This window comes from Aulonocara stuartgranti (genome assembly GCF_965226115.1).
Source record: "Aulonocara stuartgranti genome assembly, chromosome: 3".
Taxonomy (NCBI): Eukaryota; Metazoa; Chordata; class Actinopteri; order Cichliformes; family Cichlidae; genus Aulonocara; species Aulonocara stuartgranti.
This window is the reverse complement of record NC_138941.1, coordinates 5,282,621-5,292,134: the sequence shown is the minus strand read 5'-3', so window position 1 is coordinate 5,292,134 and position 9,514 is coordinate 5,282,621.

Here is a 9,514-nt window from a genome sequence, read left to right as displayed (position 1 = left end):
CAATAAAAGACTCACAAGTTCCTGCTCAAAGGTCAGCTGCCTTTAGATCAATCATTAACCTGCAGCAGGATCCAGTCTTCTGCCTGTTGTGGTTGTGACAGCTGCTCGTAGGAGAGTTTGTTTGTAGGAGGTGGAGATGTTCTCAGATCAAGTGCGTAATCGTCTCTTTGTGTAGACGCTAAAAGCTGTGAGCCAAAACTCTCTGCTCTGAAACTCTTCACTCAGTCCTCACGCTGAGAGTTTAGAGGCTGAACTTCTTGTTCCTCCATAACACTTTTCATGAAACAGCAGAAATGAGCTTGTGTTTCTCAGCAGTGCGCACACAGAGAACCGATCCTCTCTGCTCAGTCTGAACAAATCAAAGTGAAACGTCAGTGAAAACACAGCTGCTGATCAAACTGTGTCAGATTAATGCCTCAATGTTTCACTGTGAGGTTAAAAAATACATAAAAATGATTTAAAGAAGTAGGAGGCAGATTTTCACAATAAGAGCACTTTGTTTTTAATTCAGTTAATGTCAAACTGTCATCAACACCTCTGTGTTGTCTCCGTCTCTGAGCAGATTCAGGCATTACTCAAATAATAAAGGCTTTTTTTCACTATTATACTTTTCATTAGTCTCCAGGTTGATGATTATAAACAGAATTATTAAAGTTTTTATCATTTCAGGCTGAAAATCAACATGAATTTGGTTTTAATCAAAGAAGCTCCTTTAATGTGTGTCATTAAAATCCTCACACAGACTTAAAAAGGCGACATTAACATTAAAATAAATGAAAGAAGCTTCAGCTGAGAGCTTCATGCAGTCATCATCAGCAGCTCATAGCAGTCACAGCTCTTTATTACGCAGCTTTGCAGGAATTAAAGTGGCTGAAGTGTCAGAGTTTGTGTGAGAAGCTGCTTCATGGACAGCTGTACACACGTCTTTATTATTTCTTCATAAATCAAACACACAGGTTTGTCTGCAGATGATTTAAAGTGTGTCGTTGTGCAGTTAAAGCTGTTTGTGTGACGCCCTGACCTCCTGTGAATGAAACAGCCAATCAGATCCATCAGAGAGAGAGCAGGAAGTGTTGTGTGTTTGTGACAGAACAAGGAAACAGTGATGATGATGAACATACAGGTCCTCTGATGTTTCCTGTTACAGTAACGCTTGTTCATCTGTTGCTCTCCTACACTTTCCTATAAATAAAGGAGAAAAAGTCCGTTTAGTTTCATTTCCTACAGCTCAGAGTTACACTTCACATTCCTGCTGTCACATCAAAAAGCTTCACTTTGGTCCAACATCTACATGTTAACATGAAACACAGACAGACTCAGAACATCTGGAACATCTGCACTTTGACCCAAACTGTTATAGCAGGATATTTTCTGCATATTTCTTATGTTGGACCTGTTTGAACTGTAAACGACCTGTAATCATCTGTAAATGGTGTGAGACACACTGAGGCCACCTACAGGGCAGCTGGGGAACAGCAGGGATCTGAAATCATACGAGACGTTAGTGAGTGAGAAGAACAAACGGACTTAAGATGGGTCGAAGTGATCAAAGTTGATCTAAAACAGAAGATAAATCCACTGATTCTTTGTAAAGTTCACCTGCTGCTCACATGAATCCATGAAAGATTTATTTCACTGAATGTTTCTTCAAAGCTCATTTCAACCTGTTGAAGTCATGAATGAAAGTGCAGACTGAGAGTGGATCACATGATGTTTGAGGTGTGTCATGTGACATGTTCAGTATTGTCACACATGTCTAGATTGTCCCTGATATCATAACTGCTCAAACACTGATGATTATATTTGAAGAATTATTCCTGATGGCAGCAAAGTTTGAATGGAGCTCTCTGTCTGTGCTGATTTGTCGCCCTCTGGAGGTCAAAGCACAAACCTACAGGGCAGCTGGGGAACAGCAGGGATCTGAAATCATACGAGATGTTAGTGAGAAGTTAGAACAAACGGACTTAAGATGGCTCGAAGTGATCAAAGTTGATCTAAAACAGAAGATAAATCCAAAGCAGCATCAGATGAATGTTACCATTTCCAGTTACGGTGCCCTTCATCTAATATGGAAATGTGTTGGTTTTTTTTGCCGTGTTGTTGTTCTTCCTATTGTGTTTAGGCCAGAGATGCTCTTCAAACAGCTGACAGACATGACCACATTACAAGAACATGGTGTGAGTCCGATTTGATATTCCAGTCAACGCTGAGAGACCTTAACCAGGAAGTCAGAGGTCAGCTGATGCTGCGAGCAGGAAGTGAACCAAGGGAAAGGTCCACTCTACTCAATCTCAAAGAAAATATGCTGGTGTTTGTTGATGTTGATGGTACAATAAAAATATATAATATAATAAATAATAAAATATCATGTGATGATGAGATGTGTTGTTGGTGTTTGTATTTTCTGTAAATGTCTTTTTTAATGTAAATGCTTTGTTCCAGACGGACAGGGAATCAGTTGCTGTACGATGACATCATCTTGATGTTGACGAGGAGGGCGAGAAAAACTAGTTTTGTCCTGCAGATGGCGATCTTGCACCGTGTCCAGAGAGCCGACACTTTGATGGTGCTGCTCTACTCAGCTTACTTTAGCCTGGGTTGGACTCTATATGAGCAGCTTCCACTCTGGTTTCACTCTTAAACACACTTGTTTGATTTCACTTGTAAAAGTTGAAGAATAAATATTTTATTACAAAATTATTTGTTGATGCATTTTTTTAGGGTCAAATATCTTGTTTGATTTGAGGAATGAACTGTTAGGGTGGAAAAAGTGAATCAGGTTAAAATAGTGGTGCTTTATATCAGTGAAGATGTATAATGTAATTTAAAATGTTGATGATGGGTTGTAGTGGGCTTGTACTTACAAAACTGCCTCATTTTATTGGAACGATCCACAGTTGCATCCATTCACGGATGACATCTGACATCATTTGACATCTGGTCTGAACACGTTTGTACACAAGATGCCTCAGTTCTGGATGTTCCCACAGACTCCTCTGTGAACCTAAAGAAAAGGTCAAAGGTCAGCAGCACATGTAGTTGGGACAATTCTTCAGTCGCACAAACTACATAATCATTTTCCTCCAATGACGACTTTTCACTTGCAGAAATGGTCCTGTGTGATTTCCAGGCTGTGATATAAAAACTAGTTCCTAATGGCAGCGACTCACTCAGTAAACATGTGTTTCCTTCACCAACCTCACACACAGATCCAATAAGATCAGGAAGTGGGCAGTATAGTACAATATGTGTTATTCTGTGCTGCACTGCCCAAACTAAAGATCTGCTGAAGTGTTGGAAATGATCCAGATGTTTATTTTGGACGATACAGCAGAAGATCAGACATGAAAGTGGAGATAACACAGAAGACCTGCAGCAAAGGTCAGAGGTCAGACTGGGCCCTGGATTCAACAATGAGCCAATGATCATCAAGCAGTGACTAAAGCAGAGCCCTGACGTTCTGACATTCATCACACAGTCAGAACAAATGTCTGCTGATGACTTCATCTCATGAAACGACTGATAGATGTCAGTTCATTGATCAGCTGAGCTGCTGATCTTCATCGTCACAGAAACATTCAGCTTGTTTCAATCAGTAAATAACTCCCACTACTCCCAGTTTGAACTGTTCCCACTCAAAATGCTGTGAGAACAATGATCATTGTAGAACTTCACAAACATCACGTGTTGTTTTCCACATGTAAGATCAGCAAACACACAGAAACTTCCTGTTGCCACACACAGCCTCTAAAATCTCTTCCACGCTTTCTGTCTGAAGTCCACTCTCTGTGTCGGATCCACAGGAAACAACAAGATCTTATTAACATGGTTTTCAATGTGTCTCCTTCCAAAAAGTCCAACCAATGAACAAATGTGTGTATTTGTGGAGGCCGAACAAAAGCATGACACATTTCTCTGTTTCTATAAACTGGAGTCAAACACAAACATGAAGAGTTTCACTGACAGACTCCAAAATGCCCCCACAGTGGATCAAAGGGAAATCCTACAGTGTGGCCAGAGACTCTTAATGGCTCCAACATCAACACATCCACAATGTTGGATCCAGTTCTGCCTCACAGAGTTACTAAGACACACCCTCTGCCAGCATCACAACAGCTCCACCTGCTTCACCTGCCTCCTCAGCATCTGTACACCTGAAGAGAAAAGAAAGGCTCCAACAGCTCAAATCTACAAAGGATTCATGAAGTTTCATCCAACAATAACATGTTTGCCTTCCACAGTGTGCTGTTAGACACCACTGTACCTCTGCCATTTCAAAAAGAGCAGCTTGGGAACATTTTGGCTCCAAACACTTTGTGTTTAAGTTCTTTGTTTTCTTTGTGAAGCCGACAACATCTGGAGCTTTGTGACTCATAGAAACATCATTTTGTTCTTTAGATGACAGCAGATTGGGACTGAATAATCAATCACTATCAAACCAATAAAGACAAACATGCTGATTTTACAGGAACTTTGTTGGAGAAGCTGCAAAGACATGAAACTGGTGGAGATCCCAAACCAGTTGATAGTGCTGGTTATTCCAAATAAAGCTGTTTCCCTTTGAGATGAAATGACTTTGTGTCCTGATATATAATAAAGATGTTGTTGTTTTTGAGCCCCTGTATTAAAAGTAGTTTAAAGTCAGCTTGAGTTTGATGTCTTTATGTCAAAGCTGCTCATGATGTTGAGCTGCTGATGGAATAAAAACAATATAAAAGCATGTAGTCCAGACTTAAATGTAGCCTGTTGTTAGCTGAGGTCCACACACAGTGTTTGACAGTGTAAAGTGTGTGAAAGGGCTGCTGGTGGAGCTCACTAGGATGAGCAGGTGACCACGAGGTGGAGAGCAGCTGGCCTGGCTTTGACCCGGGCCACGCCCCCTTTCTCTCTGCTTTGCTGTCACTTATCTTCACTGCTCTGTCCAATAAAGCTGAAAAAGGCCCCGAATCAAAGAAATCTGCTGCAGCCTCTGAAATGTCTTCTGTTTCCTTCCCGACGGCTTTTTCACCGTCAGCCCATCAGACAGTCCAGCAGCATTTATGATGATGTCATGATGTTGAAGAGGCTGCTACGGTGGCCTCCCATGACCCCCAGCCTCATCACAGCTGAGATGCAGACATTTGAAAACATTCAGCAGACAACTGAATAACAGTCCAACACAACAGTCTGTGTGCAGACACACACTGACCTTTCATATAGTCAAAGGAGTCAATCAAACACAGCTGGTTGAGTCATTTCTCTGTGAGTCTAAAGTGAATCTAGTATTTGAAAGTCCACTTCCTGTATTTGTTGTTGAAGACTTCTTCAGCTTCTTCTCAAGGACATCAGCTGCTTGTTTGGCAGCAGAGGCAGTTAAGAAGCTTCCTGAAAAACACTGAACAGTGAGTTCACTGTGGCATATGACAGATTCAGCTTTCTGTGTGCAAATGTGTCTGTGTCGACCTTTCAAATGCTGTTGAATCCAAAACATCAGTGGCTCCTCGGCTGCTCACTTCATGCACTTCTGTCTGTGTGACAGTCCAATGACATCACAGCTGTTTCCAGCCCCAGTGTCTCAGGACTGGACACCTTTAAACATGTCGAGGATCAAACAGCGTCCAGCTAAACACACATGAAACTATCAGAGCTGACAATCATTCCAATAACATCTAATGGTTCATGTATGTAGACACAGGACTACAAGGAAATGGCTCTCAGCATCTGGCTGTGGGAACACATGAGTCCCTGTTTGTGTTCAGATTGTGTGCATGTTTTAGACGTGTGTCACATGTAGAAACACAACAATCCCACAATGACACACAGATGTGTTTGACACAGCTGTGCAGCTGTAAGTTGTTTCTAATGATTCATTGAAGCTCTTCTAACATTCTGGAGACGATCAGTACATGAATCTGTTCAACACGACAACAATTTGACTTCAGTGTGAACGTTTGCATTAAATAACCTTCTTCATCCAGCTGACAGCATCTTCATCCTATGATGTGAACAGTTCCTCCTGTTGATGACAAACCTCTGACAGGATCTGCTTGAGGAGCTTTTTCATGTGCAGCTCTCTGAGCTCAGGGCTGAGCTGCTGTTTCATCTTTAAGAGCTGCTGCCTCCTCGCCGGACTTGTTCTCCTCTTCTTCTCCTAATGACACCATTTCTGCTTCATATTAAATTCAATAAAGATGCTGACATGTATCTGTAGCAACAACATCATTGAATCTAGAACAACTGGAGCCAAACCAGTGGCTCTGCTGGGATCACTGGTGAGCCAACACTTCCTTGTTGATGCAGATTTCAGGGCTTCCTTTTGCTCCTCCGTTATAACTGTTCTCTCTTCTCAACACATGATGACACAAAGGAATCAGCAGTGACAAAGATGATGCTGAAGAGAAGCACACACTTCACACATATAACAGACCAGTGCAGTTACACACACCTCTGCTCGACATCAGGCCTCAAACAAAGACACAAAACACTAACTTGACTCTAAACAGAAGAAACGAGCAGCTGTTTCTGTTCTGTGCTTATTTATATTTGACACACATGCTTCTCTTTGTGCAAACACACATCGCACTATAAGGGTAACCTCGCACACAATGATTGGACAGCACAGTGATGATGCTGGGAGATCCTATACGCAGCAACACAGAAACACTGAGAACTTTAAACAATGATGGAAAGTGTTATAAATGACTTGTTGGCCTCTGATCTGTCACAAACAGCTGAAACGTGTCTCTCATGAGTCACATGAAGGTTTTTGACAGAAAGGACAAAAAGTAGCTGCAGTCAGTTTGTGTCATTTTTATATTTATTCATCTGGGAGAAAAATCTGAGGGACATTAAAATGTGTTTTCAACAGAGACAAGAACATGAATATAACAGAACAGGTAAATGAACATGTTTCAAGTAAACAGCTGGACTGATCAGGTCCAAACACAGAGTGATAAACTTGTCAAACAGCTGTCATATCTTTATATAGAAGCTCTTTATAAATGCTGCTCACTGCAGTCTGTTTACTAATAATGTCAAAGTGTTAGAAACACAGAAACATCAGAATGGTCTTTGTTCACAGAAACCTGTCTGGGATCCTTTGTTGTTCTTTTGATGCAGAGTTACATTATAAATATAAAGAGTTATTTCAGAGTCTCATCAGTTTTCCTGCATGTCTTTATTTAACACATCAGCAGGGCTGAAGCTCTCATGTTAAACACACACTGATCTATGGACACGTTCATGTGTTTCTAACAGAACCAGGCTGTTATCAGCCTGCACTAACATTATGTCACACACACTGAATGTAACAGTGACAGTTTACATCATCACACAATCAGCTGTGATTGTTTCACTGTCATCAAACGAGTCAACAGGAAGTAGAATCAATAGAAACCAATCATTTACTGACAGCATGTCTGATGGAAATAAGTGCAGATTATGTATGAAGTCTAACTGCACACAGTAACTGTGTTACAATAAGGACTTAACAGCGCCCTCTGCTGGAGTGTTTCAGTACTGCGTTAACTAGAATACACCACCTCCTCCTCACACCACCTGCTACAGCTCTACTCTTCTATGACTACAGTCATCCACAGCACTGATGTGAGGTCACATGGTTCATATGTAAGGAGCACAGCTGACCTCAGGTCAGTTTAATGACTGTGAGCAGCAGCTGTGTTATTGTCACTGTGACAGGGAGACACTCTCAGACACAGCGCTCATGTCAGCTTGTTCTCATGCAGGAGGATCAGGAGCTCCATGTTTGTCTTTCTGTTTGAATCATGATGTGTTTGTGCCATCAGAGTCTGTCATGAGTACTCAGGGTTTCACAGCAGCTCTTCTGGATGCTGACGAGGACTCCAACCTCATGTTTCACCTCTCTGAGCTTCTGATGTCTGTGAACACTCGTGTTTCTTCTCTGGGCTCATCTGGACAAAAACACCTTTCTGTGTTTGGCTGCAGCCTCATTCTGACTGACAGGAAGTGTGTTATCCATGAGCTGCACTTCTGTGAGGAAGTTTCCTGCTGTGTTTCCTGTCTGTGGACAAACACGAGTGTTCCAGCTGAGGACTTGCTTCCTTCCACCTGTCCATACAGGACATCACGCTGTCTGCAGCTCTGTAAATGCAGCTCCAGGTCCTTCCACGTGCTGCTCTGTATTTGTGCAGTTTGTAGTGTGTCCTGGGAAACGTAGCACACATGGTGTTCTTCTGCTGTTTCCTCCTTTCACTGAGTGTGAAACACTGACGCTGTGCTGTTGTTCACAGAGGGGAGCTGATTCTAGCTGCAGCTGGACTCTGTCATCTAACTGAATGTGTTGGTGCTGATCACGGGGCTCTGAGGGGGGAGCAGCAGGAGGACTCTGGATGCTGACGTCAGTGTATCTGTGGAAGCTCCCACAGCGTGTCTGTCATTCAATATTGTGCTGTATATTGTATCTATGCAAAGATGAACAGACTGTGTGTTCACTGGTCTCTGTGCTGCAGCTCTGATGTCATCATCACTCCCTCCTCCACCCTCAGCAGTCCCAGCATGCTGCTGTGGTGCACCCCACCCTCACTCTACACCTGAGCCACAGACCACACCCTCCACCTCAATATACACCACAGTTTTCTCTGCTGTGGAAATGAGATCAGGAGGAAATCATCATTATTATTATTTAATAAACGCTCACATTAATGTGGGCTTATTTGTTTCATATTAGAAACATTAGTTGAGTGTTTTTAGTATAAAATGGTCAAAGTCCCTCTTTTTGCTCCTCCCCTCACCTGTGGATGGGCGGTGCTGTTACCGTGGTGACAGCTTGGATGTGTTTCAGTCCTGCCTGGTTATCACTGCAGGAATCTTTCACATTTATTACAGGTAATAACTCTGATTTTTCTGTGTATTATGAACCAAATGTATCCTGATACACACAGAGATGGATGAGCAGAGGTTGTTTTTGCAGTTTATGTAGTTACTATGGACTTAATGCATACATATTATTAAAATTAGGGCTATAACAGTTGTATTGATGTATAGCAACTTGAAATGCTCCCACAAATGGCTCCACAGCATGTAAAAATATAACAAAAGCTCTGGCGGACTTGGTTCTGTGGTCAGTCTTAAAGGGTGAAGTTAAACTCTGTAATCTTCACTGTGTCACAGAGTTCAGTGAGTCCCGTTATTCACAGTATCAATCAGATCATCAGAGAACAGCTGATCAGCAATCAGTGGTGCCAACAGCGCCTCCTGTGGTGAGAGGATGCAATAATGCAATGTAGCATTTTTCCACTCAACACTTGCAGTCATGGAAACTGTCTGTTGGATCTGTGTGACGTTGCTTTCTTGGTTAGAGTTCCTCACAAATGTCCAGATGATTCTTCTAATGAGGCGTCGACCATGTTTGCAGCTCTTTGGAAGAAAACGTCGCCCTTTGCCATCCTTACTTTTCTTTGACTTCTTCAAATGCAGCTGAACTCCAGCTGGTATTTTCTTGGACTTTGCAGCTGTTTCTGGTCATCAGTTCATTCCTGCAAACCTCTGAAGCTGA